This window comes from Sus scrofa, chromosome 12, assembly GCF_054392235.1.
Source record: "Sus scrofa isolate SSC_HxYL_T2T_F1_AM1 chromosome 12, Sscrofa_HxYL_maternal_Yorkshire_Landrace_v2.0, whole genome shotgun sequence".
Lineage (NCBI taxonomy): Eukaryota > Metazoa > Chordata > Mammalia > Artiodactyla > Suidae > Sus > Sus scrofa.
In genome coordinates, this window is record NC_139394.1 from 52607488 (window position 1) to 52633527 (window position 26040).

At 42.8% G+C, this 26040-nt stretch overlaps 1 protein-coding gene across 7 annotated transcripts in view; it reads right to left on the reverse strand.

The window, feature by feature from the left end:
* Positions 1 to 26040, reverse strand: part of SMG6 (SMG6 nonsense mediated mRNA decay factor) — a 214180-nt gene that overhangs the window by 122581 nt on the left and 65559 nt on the right. The window lies entirely within an intron of this gene.

Sequence of the window (26040 nt, forward strand, 5' to 3'; positions counted from 1 at the left end):
CTTTCTGACTTATTTCACTTAGTATGATATTCTCCAGGTCCATTCACGTTGCTACAAATGGTATTATTTCATTCCTTTTTATGGCTGAGCAGTATTCCATTGTATATATTTACCACACCTTTATCCATTCATCTGTGGATGGACATTTAGGTTGTTTCCATGTCTTGGCTATTGTGAATAGGGGTGCACGTATCTTTTTGAATTATAGTTTTTTCCAGATATATGCACAGGAGTGGGACTGCAGGATCATATGGCAACTTTATTTTTAGTTTTCTGAGGAACTTCCATACTATTTTCCATAATAGTTGCACAAATTTGCATTCCCACCAACATACACTATCTAATTTGATATTCAGAAAAATACTGCAAACTGACATTGATATCCCCACTTTACAGACAAGAAAACTAAGCCTCAGAGAGGATAAGTTAACTTTCTTTATCAAGCTCACTCAGCTGATAAATGGCTGAGGAGAGAATTCAAACCTCTGATCTGGTTGATTGCAAAGCTCTTTATGGCATTATAACATAACCACTACCTTCTGAAGGTGAGAAAATGATACCCGAAGGTGCTAGGCTCTCTCCAGAGGGCAGCTTGGCTTTCTTCCTTCTCTATACGGAGCTTGAGGGCTAAGAAATGTCCTGTGGGGTCTATCAATACATCTTGGCAAGATAGACAGTAAAACTATTTCTACTCTCTACAAGGAAAAATGAAAACACTTCTAAATGAGTGCCTAGCTTTTTCCAGGAAACACTCAAGGCAATTTTAGAAATGGTAAACCTATAGATTTCCTGGAAAAATTAAATCAATCCACAAATCAAAATATACTCCGGCGATCTCCACCTCTGTTGCTCTCTGCATTGGTATTTTTGCCACTTATAATTTCCTGCCTGAAGCTCCCGTTATGGCTCAGTGGTAACAAACCCAACTAGTATCCATGAGGATGCAGGGTTGATCCCTGGCCTCACTCAGTGAGTTAAGGAGCTGGCATTACCATGAGCTGTGGTGTAGGTCACAGATGCGGCTCAGATCCTGCATTGCTGTGGCTGTGGCATTTGCTGGTGGCTGCAGCTCCAATTTGACCCCTAGCCTGGGAACTTCCATATGCCACAGGTGTGGCCCTAAAAACCAAAAAACTAAAATAAAATAAGAATCTCCTGCCTGATTCCAGGGTTATTCAAATACATGTCCCCCCTTGGGCAAGGAGAGATGTTTCCAGCAGAGTGGCATGCTGGCACCAGCCAAGCCCCTCAGGAATGGGGTGGCAGATGAGCGCCTGCCATTCCAGCATCTCACTTGGAGGAGTTATAAGCAGATCCTGTAGGACCGAGTGTCTGCCTCTACATTGCTTGCCAGAGGTTTTGGGAGGCTTGTCTCTTTCCCAACATTTGAGGGGAGCAAAGGAGAAATAGATAGTGGCAGCTTACTAATTACACCAGGCAGGTAAATCTCTGTGGAATTCCATTAGGAGATCTGGGGTGTCTTGTGTCCGAAGTTATTTAAGGTTGTGGAGGAGAAGAGCAGTGAAGGAGGCTTCCTAAGACACATGACCATTGGCCCACCTAGAAGGAAGCTTTTGCTGTAACAGTGAGAAGGACTTAATACAGCTACATTTCCTTCTGACAGAGCAGGCAGGGATCTGATTCAAACAGCCTGAAACTCACCTTTTTTGGTATGATGCTTCAGGAACACTTTCGACCCAAATTAAAGTTGGTGAGAGATAATGCTTGCAGACATCCTTATTCAGAGAAAGCTCCTTTGATATGGCAGGCAGAGAGGCAGAGAGGTGCCTGACTTTCATTTTAATAGATTAAATCAATTTCTTTATGTTTTAAGGCTTCCTGAAGGAATTTTAAGAGTTTAACAGGAGTTCCCACTGTGGCTCAGCGGTAACAAACCTGACTTGTATCCAAGAGGACTCAAGTTTGATCCCTGGCATCACTCAGTGGGTTATGGACCTGGTGTTGCTGTGAGATGTGCTGTCAGTCTCAGATGCATCTTGGATCCGGCGTTGCTATGGCTGTGGAGTAGGCCAGCAGCTGCAGCTCCAATTTGACCCCTAGCCTGGGAACTTCCATATGCCGCGACTGCAGCCCTTAAAAAAGCAAAAAGAAAGAAAAGAGAGAAACATCCGACAATTTGCAAACAAAGCCAAAAATAAAACAATTCTGAGACAGGGCAGAGAGGTACCCAGGATAGGAAGGATCTCTTGGATGCCTGAAAAGATTTCTAGAATGCAAAGATTACACCATCAGACAAATCTTGAGGAGTCAGTACTGGAAAATGAGGTCAATGATTAAACATAATTCCTGGGTGGCTTTCTCTTAAATATCCAGATCTTCACATTCATCCTGCTTGGTTCCAGCAATTCACCCTAAAGATTTCCTCAAAGCTTTACAATCCAAGATCAATGCTCAAACGAGATCAATTAGGTAATGATTTCATCCAACTCCAACCACTGCGGAACATGTATTTCTAAAGTAGAAAAGAGATCAGGAGTTCCCACTGCGGCTCAGCAGTTTAATGACCCGATGCTGTCTCTGTGAGGATGTGGGTTCGCTGCCTGGCCTCACTCAGTGGGTTAAGGATCAGGCATTGCCACAAGCTGCAATGTAGGTCACAGGTGCAGCTTGGATCCAGTGTTGCTATGGCTGTGGCGCAGGCCAGAAGCTGCAGCTCTGATTCAACCCCTATCCCAGGAACTTCCATATGCCACAGGAGCAGCCATAAAAAGAACAAAAAAAAAAAAAAAAAAAAAAAAAAGAAAGAAAGAAAAATTAATAGAATAGATAACTAAAGCAATTATGCAATTAGCACTTAATGAAGGTGACTAGAAACCCACTGAGGTATCAGCTAGCCCCTCACTTGGAAGCTCTAGAAAGGAGATCCCCTTCAGTATTTGTATTCAGTTGGCTGATTGGTTAGTTCATCGACAATACTAACTGAAATCTACATATATTGTTTTAAACTGGATTTACATTTTTTGTTTATATTTATTCTTTTATACCTCATTCCACAAAAGATTTGTGACCACTTAGGGCAAATTCAGCTATAATGAAGTAATATTAAAGTAGATGTAGGAGTTCCCGTCGTAGCTCAGTGGTTAACGAATCTGACTAGGAACCATGAGGTTGCGGGTTCGATCCCTGGCCTTGCTCAGTGGGTTAAGGATCCAGCGTTGCCGTGAGCTGTGGTGTAGGTCGCAGACACAGCTCGGATCCCGAGTTGCTGTGGCTGTGGCGTAGGCTGGTGGCTACAGCTCCGATCCTATCCCTGGCCTGGGAACCTCCATATGCCACGGGAGCGGCCCTAGAAATGGCAAAAAGACAAAAAATAAAATAAAATAAAGTAGATGTAGAAAATCAGGACCAAGAAGAGGGAAAACACAAACATGTCAGTCATGTAGGTTAACGGTCTTCTATGAATGAACTAAAATTTTCCTGGCAATCAAAGGAGAAAAGAAAACACCAACAATTGTATCGTTGTCATTATTGGAAAGAAATAAGTATATCAGTTCCTCAGGAAAAACAAGTCTTTTCTCAGCGCTGAGTTCTAAAATAATTTTCTTAACATGGACTCTATGCAAGGGATACTGTGTCAGAAAAATGAACAATAATCTTGAACAGGCTTTATAACACATGGCCTTATAGCACATACTGTTAAAAGATATCCAAGAAATATCGCCCTGAAGATATCTGTATGGTGAGACAAAATATTTATGTATCATAATCTAAGACTGTTTTTCTAAAAACATAGATATAGGAATACTTTATATATTGATAGATTTATAATGCTGTTAAGAAACTCTTCAATAAAATAATGTTAAATTAGGAGATGGTAATTCTTATTTCAAAGGATTCATGAAGGGTTTCTTTAAGCAGAAAGATCCCCAGTGTCTAACATATTTGCCCAATATTCAGTCTATGACAGAGGGACCAAGGGTCAGAGAAACTCACATGCAAGAGCCAGAAGCAGTTGATGATGAAAGGCTAAAGTATCCTAAAATCTTGAGGAATCTTAGATAAAGGATAACATGACATATGCTATAAAGGAGTCTTATTTTAAGAAGACCACATGACATATTAAAACATATATGCTATTAAATATATATATATAAACACAGATGTATGGATATGAAAGGGACATAGTCTAAACTGTAAAATTCAATTTATGTACATTTTTGGGATATTTCTAAAACAAAAAGTACAACAGCACGCTATAAAGCAAAGAGATTTAAAAGCTAAATTTATATGTGAACACTAGTACAGAGAACAAAGCTCCATGATTCTGGGATTAGCACCCCCTGCCAAACAGACAGTCTTTAAGCACCAGCTCAACTTCATTTTCTTGGTGAGATTTCCTCCATTTGGAGGACAGAACTGACCTGCTTCTGCCTAGTTCAAAAAGACCTAACAGATTTATCTGTAGAGCACTGTCTTGCCTCTGACAAAGGGCCCACACCAAGACTTCCCTCGTGGCTCAGTGGCTTGAGGGTCCGGCATTGTCACTGCTATGGTATGGGTTCAATCCCTGGCTGCATGCCATGAATGCAGGAAAGGGGGAAAAAAAAAAAAAAAAAAAGGAGGGGCCCACAGCAAAAGGCAGTGAGTGACAACAGCCAGGAAGAAATGAAATAGCAAACCTGGCTCTGTGGTCTCGAATGGCTCTTCTCCTACCCTCACTCTTCGAAGCCCACCTTTTTCCTTTCCATTATCTTAGACCTTCTTCCAGGACCCAACATAATTAAACCTGTACCGTGCTGCCTGATAGGCCTTCTTTCTCTGGACTCTTAAGTATTTCCATCCATAACATGTACTACGTAGGTGGCTCAAAGTCACTCTAGAGTAGGAGTTACAATTTATCAAGCTTCCCCCACTAGGCTGGGAATCCCATGAGGGCAAGGTCTACAGTGCAGACTCCCAAGCACTTACCTGGTCATCAGAGACAGCTGTTCTGAGCAGCACCTCACTAAGTGCTGCATCAATTCCTTTCCTTCCACACAGTCTGCATTTACTAAGCAGCTACTACATGGAAGGCCCTACGCTAGGCATTCTGCTTTCAAAGTTAAATCAGACATGAACTAGACCCTCGAGGAGCTGAAATCTAATAGGATTCCCATAGTTAACTAAAAATCAAGAGAAAGGGAAAACTATCTTAAGAGATTACGGTGTGAAATGACACGAATGAGGAAATTTACTATTACAGAGTTTAGAAAGGAAAACCTGTAAATGGCCTAAGTGTCCATGAGTGAAGGACTGCTTAAATAACTTATGGGACATAGATACAAAAAAATAGACAGCCATTTAAAAGGGTGAGATAGCCGTTTATAAAAATGTGAGTATACAAAAATGATATGACCAAAGCTACTATTTACCGAACCTTTACTATCTGCCAGGAAGAAGGGCGGGGCAGAGGGGCAAGCAATATGCAAAAGGAAACAGAAGTGCAAAAAAGGCTTTCTTACTTCCAGTCCCTTCTATAAGCCTAGCTATATCCTTGTCCTCATGTCCCTTGCAACGTATTTCCTTTCTTGTTTAAGCTACCTTAAAATGGTTCTTGTTATTTTTAGACACTCCTAACATACAGGGTAAAAAAGAATAAAAAATGGGGTTGGTATTTGTCAAAACTCATCAAACTGAACACTTAAAATCTGTGCATTATTGTTTTATGTAAATTATACCTCAACTTAAAAACAGAAACAGGAGTTCCCATCGTGGCTCAGCAGAAATGAATCTGACTAGCATACACGAGGACACAGGTTCGATCCCTGACCTCACTCAGTGGGTTAAGGATCCAGTGCTGCCATGAGCTGTGGTGCAGGTCACAGATGTGGCTCGGATCTGGCATTGCTGTGGCTGTGGTGTAAGTAGGCAGCTGCAGCTCCAATTAGACCCCTAGTCTGGGAACCTCCACATGCTGCAGGTATGGCCCTAAAAAGACAAAAAAAAAAAAAAAAAAAAAAAAAATTAAAAAATTAAAAAAAAAACAAAACCCCACAAACAGTGAGGTTGAGACAGTCTGAATATATGGAGGACACCGACACCAGTAAGAGAAATACTGTACACAGGAGGAACAGTTCCAGTGGGGCAGGGGCTGATCTGCTGCACCACCCAGATCCCCTCTGGGACTAACACGCTCATTCTTCCAGCTGCTGGGAATGCTGGCAGCAGATCTCAGCTGATCCTGCTCCCAGACTTACTCTCAGATGAAGAAAAGCATTTCCCCAACGTCACTCCCCTTCCCAGGAGTAATTCACATTCACCGACTTGGAGATGAAGGGCAGGTGAGGGTATTAAAGATTCAGCCCCTTTGGCCCCATATGGGCCTACTCTAAAGGGTCAGCCCCTTTAAGCTGCTCCAGGGCTCCTTAGAGGCCTGGCTGCGGCCTCTGTTACATCTGCAGTGCTGTTCAACTTCTCCCTTGCCCCATCCTGCTTCGGTCACACACCCTCAGGCACTGATCCTCAGAGCACTCCCCAGTCAAGGTCCTGGTGCTACACATCTCCATCACGAGAGCTCGCTTCCTGGGGAAACGGACTTGCAATGTGTGAGAAACGGGATGAATCGGCTTTGAATAACCTCGAAATTCCAGGTGAAAATGCCCAAGACGACATCAGAAATGTGGGCTAGAGCTCATGAAAAAGACGTGGGCAGGCAAGAGATTTGGGAGAGATCCAGAGAGAGGCGACAGTTAAAACCACAGGATTCTCTGATACACCAGCGAGGAGAGGCTGAAGAGAGGAAGGCCGAGGTAACAGGTCAGCGTGTGTCGAAGGGTGTGGAGAAAGGGAGGAGCCGAGACACAGGAGGAGAAGGGAAGAACAGAGGGAGAGAATATGGAGTTCTGCTCACTGAGAGCATTTCTGGACAGTGTCCCGTCAACAAACGCAGATGCTACCAGAAAAGCTAAGAAGAAACCCGACAAATGCTTAACAAACCCCTGTTAATTAAATTGAGTAGGACACGTGCCCTGCAGGATGTTCAGCGTTTGCGGGGTTGTCTTCAGCAGCTTCTGTCCTATAGTGACAGGCACGGAATCATCTGGGTGCCCTGCACTGGATCCACAGTTAGCCTGGTAAGCAAAGAGAAGTTGACATGGCCTCGTACATGAACCTAAGTGCGCCAAGACAGAGTTCAGCTCCATGAGCAACTTGGAAGAAACTTCCTTCTGAAAGGTGTCTTTCAAGAGCATTCCCAGGGATCTTCTGAACAAACAGCTGGAATCCTTGAGAAGGATCGCAGCCCGCATGGACCAAACTCAAACTTCAGTCAAACCCACAGACATTTAAACAGACAGGACTGGAGGGGACAGGGCCACAGCACAGTCGGCAGAAGGAGGGAGGACGGTAACATCACTTACAGGTATTAGCGACATCCTCAATGCTTTGATTACAAAGAAAGGAACTCTTCTTAGCCACAGCCCCCTGAGGTAAATGGCATACCACCGCAACAGGTGTTAGGTGACCTCCAGTCCTAGACCGGAGTAAACAGAATTTAACTTCTGCTCCTGTCCCCAGTGCAGCTATGCGACATTCTCAATGACTCACTGACTTTCCCTGTTCTCCTCTGGGTGTGGCTGGGGGATCCCCACATCTGCGTCTCTTGCCCCGACTCCTCCTGCCCAACCTGCAATCAAAGGCCAAGGCACGAGGCATCATGACGCCCAAGAGCTGGTATGCCTGTATTTCCCGTGGAGATCTGAAAACCTGTTGGAGTTCCAAAACGCAGCACCAATTTCAGATCTGATCAGCCTCTCTGAAAGTCACAGTTACCATACAGCTGAATAAAATATTTTTTCATAAATTTAACGCCAGCGTGTCTGTGTTTGGAAATTCTGAAAATACATGTTGTATGGTTTACTGCACTGGAAAAGGTGCCAACAGAGATTCAAAGGAAGGGAAGTGTATAACTGTTTCCTTTCAAATGCATTTTCCAATGGGATCCATTCAGGGAAAAGGCTGGAACTAACTAAAACATTATTAAAAACTGTTATGGAAAGAGACAGGGAGATGGAAAAAGAGAGACCCAAAAAAGTGAAATATATAACCAAGAGTGAGACAGACATACAAGGAAAAAGAAAGGGACTCTGGGCAGAGAGACAGGTTGGACAGGGAGGTGGGGTGAGATGGAGTTTTGTCTGGCAGTTGCTGTTCGTGGTCTCATACTGCAGAGATCAATCGATCCGGGCTGCAGTGCTGCTGGCCCAGTGGCACAAGACAAACCACAGGGTTGGCTTCGAGTTCGGCACTTGCGAACTGCTGACCTTCAGTTTTCAAACCAAAAATATTCTTTGGGAAACGGTAATACCAGGTTCAGCCCAACCAGCCAAGCAAAAACAAGGACTACTAACCTGAAGTAACACCCGATTCAGTTACATCAGGCACCAGCCCTTCACAGGCATCAACCGGGAAGTCTGAAGACCTGAAACCACACCCCACCAAAAACTAACTCCAGGTTCTGACTCAACCAGCGAGGCAATGATAACCAGAAATGCTAAAACAAGTGACATGGTGTTTCAAAGCTGGCTTTACCAGGACCTACTCCAGGAGGAAGGCCAGTCCTCGCTCACAGAGCCAGAGATATGGCAATTCTTTCTGAGGTCACATGTGCATGACTCCAGTGGAATCTGCATGCAATGCTTGGGGCAGGGTTTGGCAATGACTTACAAGCCATTACATTTCTAGACGAAGAATCAACAGTTTGTAGTGAGTTAGGTTTTTTTGTTGTTGTTTTCTTGTCTTTTTCCAAATCCATCTAAGCAAGGGTAATGCTAAGATCTCTCTCCCAAATGGGGATACTTGTGAGCATGAGCGGGTGTGCCCTTAGGAACTCATACATAGGGACTATCCCTGGGCAAATCAGGACGTACTGTCACCCTAGCCTAAGCCATAGCAGTTTTTCTTCTCCCTGGGTCAGTGTTATACAATTTCAGCTCAGAAGAAACTTTTTAAAAAGCCAGGACTACTCCTGATGAGTGCCAAAGCACTTTCTTTTCGAGCTCCTCCAAAGGAGAGGTAAACAAATCAATTAAGTTAACTGCAAAAACTAACAAGAAAGATTGGGCTGACAATCAGGATTCTGGAGAAGCTAAAAATTCCAGGCAGCAGCTTCAGGGGAAAAGGGAAATGTGCCACAGACGGAGCTGTTGAGGCTGATCCACCAGGCCTCTCGGTGCTGGGCCCTGATGCCTCAGCCAGCTTCAAACAGCGAGTGGAGGGCGGGCAGACCTTGGTGCGAGTTTGCTGAGTTCCAGGCCATCATTCTTGAGGGTGTAATAACCATGGGCTGTAGCACACATGTTGAGGGATGAGGGAAAAAAATAAACAGAGAGACAAAAGAATGAGGATGCACTGCCAATTTCAATTGTGCAGCTTTTATTTTTAAATGCTTATCAAGCTGAGAGAGAGCAGAGTTCTTGGAAAACAAGGTTTCCTTTTTTCCAATGCCAGCGTAAAACACCCTCAAGGACGGGCACCGCACAGACTGTAACAACAAGGAACGTGGCTCTGCATCCTCCCAGCAGCACAGGCCGCCATGGGTCCCACGCTGCTCTGATTTCGGCTCAGCTGAGAACTCAAAATAACAGGCCCGTTGCCTCTGGTAAAAACTGCTCTTTTTAAATTTTTTATTAATCTCCAAACTGGCTGTGTTAGAATTACAGCCCATTACCTACCAACTCTCTTCACTAATAAAATAAATTTGTAAAAGGCCTAATTACTACTTTTACTGAAGTACACTACCTGGGGATCAAGTACAGGAAGCCGAGGGCTCAACCAGTTGTCAGCTGGGGCGGGGCCTCAGGGGAGGACTGGAGTCGCCAGAGAAGAGGGTATGAGGGCCACAGGCGAGCCTCAGAGCCCATGCCCCAAAAGAAACAAAAGGGCACGAACCCTGTTTGCGTTCTGAACCAGCACTGCCAGGACCCGGGCCATCATGGCATTTGGGGAGGCCTGTCACGGGTTACACAGGCCTGTGCTGCCCACGCCCCAGCTCAGCAGAAAAAGAGAACTGCAGTCCAAGACAGATGGATCCTGGCTGGACTCTCAGCGGAGAGCCTGGAGAGTCTGACCAGTAAGGGAACAAACCACCATCCTTCCCACCTAACCCTCTCTATCCTCCCACCCCCACTGAGGCCCCCAAAGCAGAAAAATACACAAAACAACAACAACAAATGCGGGCAATTGCACAAGAGCTGTACCGTGAAGGCGAGGCCGACTGCAACAACTTCTGGGCTGTGCCCTGCACCTCATCCCAGAACACTGATTACAAAGCTGGAAACGTTCCTCACCCGCTGAGCCAATCAGCCCCTCATCCAGGGCTGGTGCTGAGAAGGCTGACTAGAAACCAGCAGTCAACGCTGACACACTCATTTATAACAAAAGGTGTGTATTCAACGAACTAGTCCAACCGCAGACAAAAAAGTAAAGACAAAACATGACTGTCATTCTTAACTGTCCACGAAGAGCCCTCCTAGACATTTCCTGCGCATCTCTGGGACTTGGGTAAGCAGTATTTCTCCTCCAGAGAACCCTAAAAATCAACTGCTGCCAAAGAATCTCTTTTTTTTTAAAGCATTCTGATAAGAACAGAACCACGGCAGGTGAGTTAAGCCTGTGACGGACACACCTTTTGGGGAAGGCCAGACTGGAACCTGGCCTTTCACTGAGGTGGAGGGTCTGTGGCGACACTCTGCACGTCACATGACTGACCCTGAAGGACTGAGGAATGATCTCAATGGGAAAAACCCAGCAGCAAGTGTTGTGATACCAAAGCCACAGCTCCATGGGCCCCTGGAGCCTCTCAAACGAAGCTGCCAGCCAGGGAGCTAACACTAGCTTTGGATAAAATGCAGCTCTGGTAGAGTAATTAATTTTTTTCTTAACTGGGATTACATTAATTTTCAAGGACTAATGGAGTCCAGCTGTAATGGGAAGAGCGGCTGCCGATGCACAAAGGCACTTGTGCGTACAACATTATAAACACACACACACACACACACACACACACACAGACCTATAAAAAGGATCCACTATAACAGGATATTTTTAGTTTCTACAATGCTGCACTAAAAATACAGCTCCGGCTGATACATCATGGCAGAACTATTCTCTCTCTGTCCCTTCAGGAACAGTTTAAAACATTTATTTTTGTTTCCTTTTTGCGATGGTCAGAGTAGAGAGAGAAAATAGCAACTCATTGATAAGAGGAAACGAGAGAGACATGAAAAATTGAAAACTACCTAAAAACTCATGGAGAGGTTTATTTTATTAGTTCTTAATAAATATCTTGCAGATTTCCTCAGGAAATACACCAGATCACATGTAAAATAGTTTGATACTGATGTCAACTGCATCAACATATGAAGTCTATTAGGGTGAAGCCACAGCAGGGTGATCAGCGTGCTGAAAAACTCCACAGTACTTGGAGGGGGGGGGGGATCTCACGGCCTTCCAAATTCTTCGAGAGGTAAAAAAGTCAGCCAAGACGCAGAGAGAGAGAAAGAGAGAAAAAAAAGATCCCACATCCTGCTTTCAGCTGCCAGCAATGTGAAGTGCCCAGAGATTAATTCTACGTCTGGCCTGGAAATGTGACTTTAAAGCATGAGGGAGGGGAGTTGAGGGGGTTGGGGGGATGAGGAGGAAAGAGGAAAGAGAAGGGCAGGCTAACTGAGGCTGGCAGCAGGCCACCAACCCCCTCCCAAAGCCATGTTTCAATGTAGACAGAAGTAAACCCCAACAGACAGCAGCGCCTCAGCCTGCCAGGGCCTTACACCAGCTGCGGTGCATCTCGCTCTGCACTCAGCCCCAAGTGCAGATGTTCCTACAGCATCACTTCCGCTCGACGTTCTTTTAAAGAAATAACACACATATGTGCAGGCATTCCCACCGATTCCCAACAGGACTCTCCTGGCCTGTAAGGGCCTCAGAGCAAGGGGGAAACAGATAGCAGGTACCATGATGGCTGAAGAGCTGCTCTGTCTCCCTTGGAAAGGAACATCAGCCATGGGCTGAAGAGCATTAGTTAGTTAACAAGAATGGCTTTATAAATTTGGCTTTTCCTAATGTCTTCAGAGGGAGAGGCCCCTAGAGTTTGGAGCTAAGAGAAAAAGGGGAGAAGTGTGTCCAAGATTTTACTCCCGGTTTCTCCAAGCAGTCTACTGTGGCATTACCATCTCAAAGTGAGGGTTGGGTGGCTTTATCACCATGGAGTTTGCATAAGGTTGTCCTAAAAGAATGTTTTAAAAACATAATAACATTTTACCAGGCACAATTACTTGGCTGCAAGAAAAAGCTTTAAAAAAAAAAAAAAAAAAAAACTGAGTCAATTTCTTACAGGCCTAAACTCATTTTATACAATCCCAACATTGATAAGTCAATCAATCAATCATTACTGATTAAGTACCTAATTTTGAAGTCAGCCTTGAACATTGTTAGTGATTTCATAAAATACCATGTTGTCTTCTCTTGCTCTCATGGAGTACATATTCTAGTTGAGGGATCTATGTATTTTACGAAGCTAAAATAACCACATTTTTGGGAGTTCCCATCATGGCGCAGCAGAAACGAATCCTACTAGGAACCATGAGGTTGCAGGTTTGATCCCTGGCATTGCTCAGTGGGTTAAGGATCTGGTGTTGCTGTGAGCTGTGGTGTAGGTTGTAGATGTGGCTTGTATCTGGCATTGCTGTGGCTGTGGCATAGGCCGGCAGCTACAGCTCCGATTAGACCCCTAGCCTGGGAACCTCCATATGCTGTGGGTGCGGCCCTAAAAAGACAAAAATAAAATAAAATAACCACATTTTTTTAGAATAGCTGAATATTCTCTAGTTGGCTTATTAGGTTATCGGTTCTTCTGGAATGAAAGAAGAGAGAACAATCACAATGTCAAAAAAAAAAAAAAAAAAAAAAGGAAGAAAGAAAGAAAAACAAAACAATAAACGCTTAAAACCAAAGGTGCTTTGTCTGAATTTCAGGTTCAAGAGAGGAAACAGAATCTCCCCTTAAGGGAAGGAGAGAAATACTGGCAATCGGCAGTGAACATATAATGAGAAGATTTAATTCAAAAAATATTTATTAAATGTCTTCTGTGTACAAGGCACTAGACACAGAAACATTTAGAAGCGGATTATTAATCTGCATGATACAGCAAGTAACACAATCAGAACTAGTTTCACCTAACTTCAACTTTTTTGTCATTACAATTTCTAAAAGTATGCATCTTAATACAAAAATATTGTTATCATTACAGAAAAAAAATACACAGAAAACAAAAAAAGAAAATTAAGAACACCTATAATTCTGCCATCCTCGAGAATCATGATTAAGTTTTGATGTATATCCATCAGTTTTTTCCCCTGAATGTTTCTATAACATGTATTATTTTACAAAAAGGTGATCAAGTGCAAAGTTCATACTCATGAGACTATATGGCCTTCGGAGAAAGGAGAGATCACATTTTTGGTAGCCAACCCCACCCCTAAGAGTCAGTCACCCAGAAAACAGAAACGCGATGGTCTGACTCCCCATACTTGGCAGCATACATCTGTTCCATCCCTATAACTCTCTCTGAGTTCCTTAAAGCAAAGACTTTCAAAGATATTTCATTCTCCTCTACCCTACGTCTGCACATCCTGAGCCCTAGACAGTCAGGTGCACTGACTCACTCAGCAGAGATGCTGCTCTGACTACACCTTCCACTGTGCTTCCAAAGCCAAGACTAGCCAGTGAAAAGGGCCATCAGAGATGACAGGCAACATCTGTATCCAAATGTCTCTAGCTAAGTCTGGTCCCATGCGCTGGTGGCTTGTGGGCCTTCACTGACCCAGCCTGAACCCCGTGCAATTCAACAGATGGTTTTACTCTAAGAGTTTTTACTCCAAAATAAAGATGGTACTCTCTTAGTACTTGTGCTACACACCCACGGATGCATTCATTAGAGAAAAGCAGGACAGTCACAAAAGGCAACCACATTCTTCCCTCCCTGAAATGACAAGACAACACACTAGTCACCTACACACCCACGCTAACTCTCCTAGTCTGAGCCATTCCCAGCTGGCAAGTAGTCATCTGAGGTGAGGTGAGATGAGGTGGAAGGTCTGACTCTGACAATGCAGTCCCTGATGACTCCAACTTTATCGCACTCCAAATAATGCGTAAAAACATGCTGATCTTCTGGTTGGGAACTTTTGTATCTGATGCAAAAGATCTACTCTCACAACATGTCATATTATTTAATTAAGCACATACGGTTCCTCACATCTCTTACCAACTGAATGAAATTACAAATGCAGCTAGAATTCCCTCCACCTGATGGAAATAAAAATATATTTCCAGAGTTAGTTAAAAACTTCTCCAATGGAAAGATCTTCTTAAGCTTAAGAGCAATAAAATAAATCATAAAGGAAAGAGAATGACATTTGAAACTATATAAAAATTTACAGCTTTGTACATTAAAAACCCATAAACATAGTTAAAAATCAAATACAAATTTTAAAAAATCACCAGTGAATACAGAAAGGACTTGCTATAGTTGCTATGTATAAAGCTCAAATAAATTGATATGAAAAATATTAGGCTGGAATAGAAAAATGAGCAGAGAACAAGACCACACAGGACTATACTTGGTTAATAAAACAAAGGAAGGAGTTCCTGCTGTGGCATAATGGGTTAAGAGTCTGATTGCAGTGGCTCAGGTCACTGCAGAGGCACCGATTCCATCCCTGACCAGTGGGTTAAAGGATCCAGTGTTGCCGCAACTTTGGTGTAGGTCACAGCTGGGGCTTGAATTCACTCCCTGGCCCACGAACTCCATATGCCATGGGGCAACCAAAAAAGAAGGGGGAAAAAAACTAAAAAAAAAGAGGAAAAACGAAGTCCCCACTGTGGCTCAGCGGTAACAATCCTGACTCGTATCCCGCCCAAATAGTATCCATGAGGATGCGGGTTCGATCCCTGGCCTCACTTAGTGGGTTAAGGATCCAGTGTTGCCGTGAGCTGTGGTGTAGGTCAGACACAGCTGGGATCCCACATTGATGTGGCTGTGGTGTAGGTCAGCAGCTTTAGCTCCAATTCGACCCCTAGCTTGGGAACTTCCATATGCTGCAGGTGCGGGCCTAAAAAGCAAAAAAAAGAGGGGAGGTGGTGGGGGAAGGATTAAAAAAAAAAAAGAAAAAGAAATTAAACTGAAAAGATGATAGGCTAGAAGGCAGTTTGGCAGTTTCCTACAAAACTAAATACAGCCTTACCACATTATCTAGCAGTCAAAATTCTTGGTATTTACTCAAATGAGTTGAAAATTTATGCCTACACAAAAACCTGCACACAGATGTTTACAGCTGCTTTAATTCATAACTGCCAAAATTTAGAAGTAACCCAGATATCCCTCGCTAGGTTAATGGATAAATCAACTGTGGTATATTCAGACAATGGAATACCACTCAGTGCTAAATAAATGAGAAATTCTGTGGCACAGCAAGTTAAGGATCCAGCATTGTCACTACAGTGGCTTGGATTACTGCTGTTGCACAGGTTCCAATTCCCTGGACTAGGAACTTCCACATGCCATGGATGCAACCAATCAATTAATTAAAATTTAAACAAAAATTGGGGGGAGAGCCTTTTAAGTGCTGCACCCTCAGCATATGGAGGTTCCCAGGCTAGGGGTCAAATCAGAGCTGTACGCTAGCCTACGTCAGAGCCACAGCAACGCCAGATCCGAGCCTCTTCTGGGATCTACACCACAGTTCATGACAATGCCGGATCCTTAAACCACTGAGCAAGGCCAGGGATTGAACCTGTGTCCTCATGGACACCAGTCAGATTCATCTCCACTGAGCCTCGACGGGAACTCCTAAAACTTTAAAATTTTACAATGACCTAGCAAGCCATGAAAAGGCCTGGAAGAACCTTAAATGCATATGACTAAGTGAAAGAAGCCAATCTGAGAAAGGTTTACATACTGTATGATTCTAACTCTGACATTCTGGAAAAGGCAAAACTATGGAGACAGTAAACAATGGTTGCCAGGGATCAGTAGGAGGTGGGGAGGAATGACCAGGCAGGGCACAGAGGTTTAGGGCATGTGCGATACTATAACAGTACAAACAAGCATTTGTCAACACCCACAGAACATTCAACACCAAGAGTGAACCCTGAGGGAAATTACGGACCCTAGGTGATAATGATGATTTGATTCATCATTTGTGACAAATGAATCACTCTCATTCTGGATGTTGGTAGTGGGGCAGGTTGTATATGTTTGGGGGCAGGAGATAACACGGGAACACTCTGAACTTTCAGCTCAATTTTGCTATGAATCTAAAACTTCTCCAAAAAAAAAAATAAGTCTATTTAAAAAAAAAAAAATAAAGATAGGAGTTCCCACTGTGGCACAGCAGGTTAGGAATCTGACTGCAGCAGCTCAGGTTTCTGCGGAGGCATAGATTCAACCCCAGCCCAGTGCAGTGGATTAAAGGATACAGTGTTGCTGCAGCTGTGGCACAGGTCACAACTGTGGCTTGGATTCAGTCCCTGGCGGGGGAAACTTCCATATGCTGCGAGTGCAGCCACTGAAAAAATAAATATATAAATAAATAAAAGATAGGTTTTCCTCTATCATTTATTCAACATATTTATGAGCCAAGAACTATAAAACATTAACAATGCTCAGTGCGAGCAGAGGTGATCGCTGGGCATTCTCAAACACTGCTGCTTAAGAGTATAAGCTGGCACAGCTTCTTAAGAAAGCAATCCAATAAAAAAAAAAAGCAATCCAGCATCATGTATCAAAAGCGTTAAAAGACTCCAAACCTTTTAACCCCAGAAGTTAGCTGCCAAAAATATATTCCAATAAAACAACATGAAAAGCAGACAGTAGTTTAATGCTACAAAGTTGTTAATTACAGAATTATTTATAATAATACAAAAGTGGAAAAAATGTGCAAAAATAGGGTAAGGATTACATGAACGTTAACATATTTACATGAGGACATTATTCACCCATTAAACATGTTTACAAAGGATTTTATAACTGAATACTTATAATAAATGAAAACAGTAGAATCAAACATTTTATATTCAGTGTACATTCAACTGTGTAAAAAAATTAGCCTTACATATATGTGAATACACACATACATACAGAAAGGAACAGCACTGCTGGGCAGTTGGTTTGCTGGTGGTTTCCACCTTTTTTCTTTTCTTTTTTCACTTTTTAGGGCCATACCTGCGGTATATGGAAGTTCCCAGGCTAGGGGTCGAATTGGAGCCACAGCTGCCAGCCTACATCACAGCCACAACAACACCAGATCCCAGCCGCATTTGTGACCTGCACCCAGCTCGTGGAAACACCAGATCCCCAACCCACTGAGCAAGGCCAGGGATCAAACACACATCCTCATGGATATTAGTCAGATTTGTTTCCACTGTGCCATGATGGGAACTCCTCCACCTTTTTTCTTTTATTCTTTGTTTTTCTTAGTACTCAGCAAAATCCAAAAGGTTAAATCTTTTTTAAAAAATTATTTAACTTACCTAAAATAGGATAGGGTTGCTCCAGCAAAGTAAGAGTGAAAATACAGTAAATGGGGAGTTCCTGTTGTGGCTTAGCAGTAACGAGCCCAACTAGTATCCATGAAGATGCAGGGTTGATCCCTGGCCTCGCTCAGTGGATTAAGGAGCTGGAATTGCTCACGTAGGCCAGCAGCTGCAGCTCTGATTCGAGCCCTAGCCTGGAAACTTCCATTTGCTGCAGGTGCGGCCTTTAAAAAGAAAAGAAAATACGGTAAATCAGTAGAGAAGGAGAAATAAAAGAATATTTATGAGCAGCAAGAAAGAACAGAAAATAAATAAAGGTTTAGAGGAAGAAAAATAATAGAACTCATGCTGAATTCAAAGAAATTTTGCTTTCTGGAGCCCTGAAGACATTGACTCCGGTACTAACAATAAATATTGGGAGTTCCCTCTGTGGCTCAGTGGTTAAGGAACACCATTAGGATCCATGAGGACGTGTGCTCGATCCCTGGCCTCACTCAGTGGGTTAAGGATCCCACGTTGCTGTGGCTGTGATGTAGGCCAGCAGCTGTAGCTTTGATTCAACCTGTAGCCTGGGAGCTTTCATATGCCTCTGGTGCAGCCCTAAAAAGCAAAAAAAAAAAAAAAAAAAAAAAAAAAAAGTAAATAACAAGGCCCATTTAATATATTTTAGTTTAATGCAGAATATAAAACATGAATTTGGACATTACATTTTTAGAAATGTCGCCTTAACAAAAAAACAAGGAAAGACAGTAAGATTACAAGCAATGGCTCAAATAGCAGATGCCTCCTGGCCTTGCCACTCAACTTTCAGTGTCTAGTCTGACTTGCTGACAAACTTTATTCTTGACTTGAACTCAAAACCTATTTATTGGGAACTTACAGCACACTAAGCACTGTTCCAGATGCTCACAATACATCAGTGACTAAAACAGATCCAGGATCCCTGTCTTCAGGGAGCTTACAATTTTGCAGAAGAGTAGGAAAGGAAAACAAATCATAAAGATATGAAAAAAAAGTTATCTAGTATTTAGAATATGAATGTTATGAAAAAGTAAAGTAGAGCAGGATAGGGCAGATGAGGAGAACAGGGTGGGTAGGTCCCTGGTGGTTCAGCAGATTAAGGATCCAGTGCTATCACTGCTGTGGCTTAGGTCATTGTGGCGCAGGTTTATTCCTGGCCTGGGAAAACTCCACAGGCTGTACCTTGTTAGTAAGACAGCCTAGGCCATACAGAGGTAGCATTTAAGCAAAGACTTTTAAGAGATAAGATACATGACATGCAGATAGCTGGAGGAAGAGCAAGTAGAGCAAACTGTTAATGGCAAAGGCCCAGAGGGTGGGAGAATCTCTGGCTTATCACAGGACCTGCAAGAAGACTAGAGTGGCAGTTCCCATTGTGGCTCAGCAGTAACAAACACAACTAGTATCCAAGAGGAGGCAAGTTTGATCCCTGGCCATGCTCAGTGGGTTATGGTTCTGTAAGTTGCAGATATAGCTTATATCTGGAGTTGCTATGGCTATGGTGTAGGCCGGCAGCTGTAGCTCCAATTCAACTCCTAGCCTGGGAGCTTCCATATGCTGCAGGTGCAGCCCTAAAAAGTACAAAAAAAAAAAAAAAAAAAAAGGCCAGAGTAAGCCAGGGGGAATGAATGAGACCAGAGAGAGCAGGGAGGGAGTTGGGGAGGAGGGGGGAGTTCCACACAGGAAGGCCCTGTAAAGACTATGGCTTTTGCTCTGAGAGAAATGGGAAGCCAGTGGAGAATTCTAAAGATGGGGATATGATCTAATGTTCTATTTATTTATTTAATTTTTTAAGACTGAAGGTGGGGTATATGGAGGTTCCCAGGCTAGGGGTTGACCCTGAGCTATAGCTGCTGGTCTACACCACAACCACAGCAACTCCAGATCTGAGCTGCCTCTGCAAACCACACCATAGCTCATGGCAACACCAGATCCTTAACACATTGAGTGGGGCCAGGGATTGAACCTACATCCTCATGGATACCAGTCGGGTTCATTTCCACTGAGCCGCAACAGGAACCCCTGGTCTGATGTTTTTAAAAGAATCAGTGCTATATAGATAGCAGACATTGTGTGTGTGTGTGCGTGTGTGTGCGTGTGTGTGTGCGTGTGTGTGTGTGTGTGTGTGTGTGTGTGTGGTGTGTGTGTGTGTTTGGGGTAGGGGGAGATGGGGGAACAAGAAAGACCAAACTTAGGAGTTTCAAATCTTTCTGGATTATCTCTCTCTTCATATTTAAAAAGTTTTGTTCCCAAGGGAGTATCAGGCCATGTTTGCAAAGAGGATTTTCTTTTCCAGGTTGAAATCTTGAAGACTGTGTCAGTGGGCTACAATTGTGTCCTTAGCAGGCACCTCAAAATAATCATTACCAAACATCTCTCTCTGCTCATTGCCCTGACATGAGTTCTGGGCATCACCCTCTCTCAGGGGAGAGGTGAAAAGAGGTTAAGCAGAACAAGCAGTGATAACAGGATGACGTCACAGGTGTGCCTTGGAGAAGCCCCCAGTGAGTTCAGCTCATAGCCACTCCACGGTGATTTACTCTACCCTGCCAACGCCAGCTGGAGGAGGGATGAAGAAAGCTGACACAGCCTTAAGCCCTGGGCAGGCATAAGCTCTCTCTCCCTCCAGTCGCCTGCCAGCCCCTCCCATCTTTCAACCGCTGATCCTTTGCTTCAGAAGCCAAAGTGTGAACAGCACGTGTCTGGATTTCAGAAACCTGCCCAGCAGTTGGAAATTCCCTGCAGCGTGTCAATTGCTGCATCTGCTGTTGGCACTTGGGGCAAGGGATCACATGGGCATTTTCTGAAATAAGCTTCAAGATGGGCGTCTTACATCTGAAGAGGGGACTAGAAAAGCCAGAAACCTCCAATTACAGTAAATAAATTCCTAAATATATGACAATCTGCCTTCTAAAAGGAAACTGAGACATTCAAGCCAACCAAACAGCTCTAAGAACAGCAGTAGTCAAGAACAAAAGCACAGAGCACCCTGACTAATGGAAAGGATTTTATGGGCCAACAGAGTTTACCAGCTCTACAGTGTAATGTGGCTGAAACTAGAGAGCACTCTTTTCCAGCTCTCTAGCTCATACCCTTTGGCAATAAGTGGCTTCTATCATTTCAGCCGTAGGCCTCCCCCACCCCTTTACCTTTCTTCACCACCCAATTAGTCCTCTAAGTACTCTATACCTTGAGTATCTTTTTGAAAAATTGGAAAATATGAGCCCAATAACACCAGTTACTATAAAACTAGGCTATAGGAGCCCAAAAAAGGAGCTGCTCTTTGTTTTCTTTTTTTTTTTTTTTTTTTTTTTTTTTTTTTTTTTTTTTTGCTTTTTAGGGCCACACTTGCAGTATATGGGAAATTCCCAGGCTATGGGTCAAATCGGAGCTAAAGCTGCCAGCCTACACCTTAGCCACAGCAACACAGGATCCTTAACCCACTGGGCGAGGCCAGGGATCAAACCCGCATCCTCAGGGATAATTAGTCAACTTCGTTTCACCAGAATGGGAACTCCAGGAGCTGTTCTTTGAAAGCAGCTATCAGTAGTTAACAAACCCGACTAGTATCCATAAGGTTGCAGGTTTGACCTGTGGCCTCGCTCAGTGGGTTAAGGATCTGGTGTTGCTGTGAGCTGTGCTGTAGGTCACAGACGCAGCTCAGATCCCTCGTTGCTATGGCGCAGGCCGGTGGCTGTAGCTCTAATTGGACCCCTAGCCTGGGAACCTCCATGTGCAGCAGGTGCAGCCCTAAAAGACAAAAAAAGAAAAAAGAAAAAGAAAGAGCAGCCTACAATGACCTTGTCACCCTAGATACCCCAGTCATACAGCTGCCTCAGTCACACTGCTCACAGGCAGAGGCAAAAAAAAAAAAAGGGCTGATGAATCTGATGCTTAAAAGAAAAGAGGAGTTCCCTGGTGGCTCAGCAGATTAAGGATCCAGCACTGTCACTGCCATAGCCCAGGTCACTGCTGTGGCTGGGATTCAATCCCTGGCCTGGGAATTTCCACATGTCACAGGCATGGCCAAAAACACAAAACAAACAAAAACAAAGAAAAAAGGAATCACAGCATTTCCTCTAGTAACACAGCAGGCAGACTAGGTACCTAGGTCTACTCTCCCAATGAGACAACTAATTATCCTGGAAAAAGCAGTTTAAATATCTTTTTAGAAAACAGCGATGAGAGTAAATTAAAAAGTTCCCTCCGTGGCACAGAGGGTTAAGAATCCGTGCAGTGGCTCTGATCACTGCAGAGGTGCAGGTTCACTTCCCTGCCCAGCACAGTGGGTTAAAGGACCTGGCGTTGCTGCAGCTACAGCTGCAGCTCAGGAGGGTCACAGTTGTGGCTCATATTCAATACCTGATCCGGGAACTTCCATATATGCAGGTGTGGTCAAAAAAAGGAAAAGAAAAAGAAAAAACCCTCAGCCCCCTTGATAAGACAGTTAGAAAGCTGACTACATCAAACCCTTGGGGGCTGACTAGAGGAGAAAAAGATTGTAGGGCAAGTATGGACTATACACCAGCCCACACAGGGGTGTGCAGCCTCAATTCACATTACCTGAGTGGTCTGAAAACCCTCAGCAAACAGATCTTTTAACTTAGAGTGATTACTTTAGACTCACCATACCAGGCTATAGACAAAAAGAAACTCAAACCCTTTCCCCATTTTAATCCCAGTTCTCCAAGAACTGCCACTAATGAAATCCCACTGAAAATAAGCAGATTACGGGAAAAAAAAAAAAATTTAAGTTGCACAGGAGGCAAGGTACATGTGAAACAACCATTAAAACAAGAGATTAGCAGAAACTCCCCTAGAAGGACCCCTTGATCTTTGAAATAACCATGTTTAATATGTTAAAATAAAAGGAGATCCCATGGTGGTTTAGCAGTAACGAAACCTGAAACCCGACTAGTATCCATGAGGCCTCGGGTTCTATCCCTGGCCTCACTCAGTGGGTTAAGGATCTGGCATTGTAGTCAGCAGTGGTGTAGGTTGCAGACACGGCTTGGATCTGGAGTTGCTGTGGCTGTGGTGTAGGCTGGCGGCTACAGCTCCGATTCAACCCCTAGCCTGGGAACTTTCATATGCTGCGAGTGCAGCCCTGAAAAGACAAAATAATTAATTAATTAATTAAAATAAAAGACACGCTCACAAAAACGTCCAAGGAAACAAGAAACTATTTTGGGGGGGGGAGGAAGATACCTGGAAATAAAAATGTATAACTGAAATTTAAAAACCCAGCTAGGCATATGTAGCAGATTAGACATACTAAGAAAAGATTCAGTGACAGAGTTAAGGAAATTATGTGGAATATAGCACTAAAAACAAAAAAAAGAGAGAGAGAAAAATGAAAGAGACGTTTGAGAGACATTAAAGACAGGGTTAGGTCTAATGTATGTCTAATGCATGTCTAATCAGAGTCACAAGAAGAGGAGAGAAAGCATGAATAAATGCAATATTTAAAAAAGAATGCTAAGAATTTTCTAAAACTGCTGAAATCACCTCACAGATACATGAAGCCCAACAAATTCCTAGCAGGAAAATTTTGAAAATAAATACTATCCCAGACAAATCATGAAAACTCTAGAACGTCAAAGAGTTAAAAGAAAAAAAAAGAAAAAAAAAAGACCTAGGAAGCACCCAAAGAGAAAAGATAGATTACTTTTAAAAGAGAAATGATTAGATTGATGGCTGACTTTTAATCAGTAACAGCACAGAGACAGTAAAATACCTTCAGTGGGCTGCAGAAAAAGAACTGTTAACCCAAAGTTCTATTACCAGTGACTATAGATCTTTTAGGAATAGGGAAAATAGACTTTTTCAGACAGATAAAAATTGAAAGTTTGTCATCCAAAGAACATCACTAAATAAATTCTAAAAAAATATACTTCAGGGAGAAAGAAAATGATCCCAGGTAGAGGATCTGAAATGCAAAAATGAAAAGAAAATGCTAAATATATAGGTGAATCTAAACAAATATTTATCATCAAAACAATAATAATGAAAACAAAAATGAAAACAATAACAATTCGTCTTGCAGGGTTTAAAAGAAAAAAATAATTAAAAGAGCCAACAACAGCAACATATAAACTGGGAAGATAAAAATGTGAAGAGAATGGACAGAATTTAATAATACAGGATCTGTATTATTTAAAAGGAGAGTGAAAACACTGAATAACTTTTGACTTTTGGCAAGGTAAATATGCATGCTTTAATTCTGAGAGTAACCACTAAAAGAAAAGGAAACTAGTGAGGAAAAGAACAGGGGGGGAAAAGTCAAAAAAAAAAAAAAAAAAAAAAAAAAGAGAGAGAGAGAGAGAAAAAAAACAGAATAGGCAGGAGAATGGGAAAGCACTGAGAGAAGATATTTGCAAAATATATCTAATAAGGGGCTTACAGTCAGATTATATAAAGAACCCTTAAAACTTTTTCAATAATAAAAACAATTTGATTTTAAAAATAGGAAAAAAGATTTAAACAGGAGTTCCTGCTGTGGCACAGCGAGTTAAGGACCCAGCACTATCTCTGTGGAGTTCAGGTTCGATCTCCCACCCAGGGCAGTGGGTTAAAGGATCTGGCCTTGTCGCTGCTGTGGCACGGGTCACAGTTCTGGCTCCCTGGGCAGGGGGAACTTCCATATGCCTCAGGTGCGGCTGTTAAAAAAAAAAATTAAATAAAATTAAAAATGGGAATAAAGATTTAAATAGACAGTTACAAATAAGATATATAAATGTCAGATAAGCACATGAAAAGTCACTCATCATCCCTGGTCATTAGGGAAACACAAATTAAAACCAAAATGAAGAACTCCCTTGTGGCGCAGAGAGTTAAGAATCCAGCATTGTGACTGCAGCAGCTTGGGGTTTGATCCTTGGCCCAGGAACTTCCACATGCATGCTGTGGGTGCGGCCAAAACAAAAAACAAAAACAAAAAAACACCAAGATGAAATAACACTGTACATCCACTAATGTAGTTACAGTTTAAAAAAAGACTGACAATACCTAATGTTGGCAAGGATGCAAACAAACTGGAACTCACTCACACTGTTGGAAAGATCATAAAATGGTTCAAACACTTTGGAAACAGTTTAACAGGTTTTTTTTGGTCTTTTCTAGGGCCGCATCCCTGGCATATGGAGGTTCCCAGGCTCAGGGTCTAATAGGAGCTGTAGCTGCTGGCCTACGCCACAGCCACAACAACACCAGATCTGAGCTGTGTCTGCAACCTACACCACAGCTCACGGCAATGCCAGATCCTTAATCCACTGAGCGAGGCCAGGGGTCGAACCCACAACCTCATGGTTCCTAGTTGGATTTGTTAACCACTGAGCCACAATGGGAACTCTCAGTTTAGCAGTTTCTTATAAAGTTAAGCATATACTTAGAGACCCTGGAAATCCACTCCTAGCTATTTACCCAAAAGAGATGAAAACCTATATTCACAAAAAGACATTCATAGCAGTTTTATTCATGATAACCCCAAACAGGACACAACCCAAATGTTCATCAACAGGTACCTAAATGAATAAAACTGCAGTATATCCTAAGAGAGAATACTATTCAGTAACACAAAGGAATGAAACACTGATACATAAAACAACATGAATAAATCTCAGAAACATTACACTGAGCAAAAGAAGGCAGACACAGAAGAGCACACAAGCTATGATTCCATTTACATGAAGCTCTAGAAAAGACATATCCCAAGTATGGTGACAGAAAATGGGTTAGTGGTTTCCTGGAGCCCGGGGTAGGGATGGAAATCACGCGGGACAGGCACAGAGAGAACTTCTGGGGAGGATGGCAAAGTTCTGCATCTTGACTGTGATGACCGCTAGTGACCTGGGTATACAAACTGGTCAAACTCACTGAAATAAAGTGACACTGAATCGGGCACATTTTAGTGTATGTAAACTTTACCCCCCCAAAAAAATAGGATGGTAAAAACAAATAAAATTTTTAAAATAAAACTAATTTTAAAAAAGAGGATGGTATTACATAACTATCAATGCACTCAATGCTCATAATTAGCCCCAAAGAGCAAACAACGCAAATGTCCATCAACAGAAGAATGGACAAATGGTAATAAATAAATAAAATGTAGCGGTACCAATGAAAAATGAATGAACAGCAACTGCACATATCAACATGGACAGATTCACAAACATCACCCAGAACAAAATAAGCCAGAGGGAAAAACGTATTAGTAACCTGATTAGCGTGCTTCCATCTACATGCAAGCAAAATCAAACTACGTTCTGTTCAGGGGTGTATACTTAGATGATACCACTATAAGCCAAGGAATTACTTCCATGAGTCATGATGAAGATTCCTGCACCAGCAAGAGGGCGCTACCGTGGGAATGAAACACAGGGAACCTCTGAGGTACCGACAATATTCTCTTTCTTAACTTAGGTGATGGCTGTATGTGTATTTACTTTATTGTTCTTTCAAATATTGTATACTCTCATACTCTTTTCA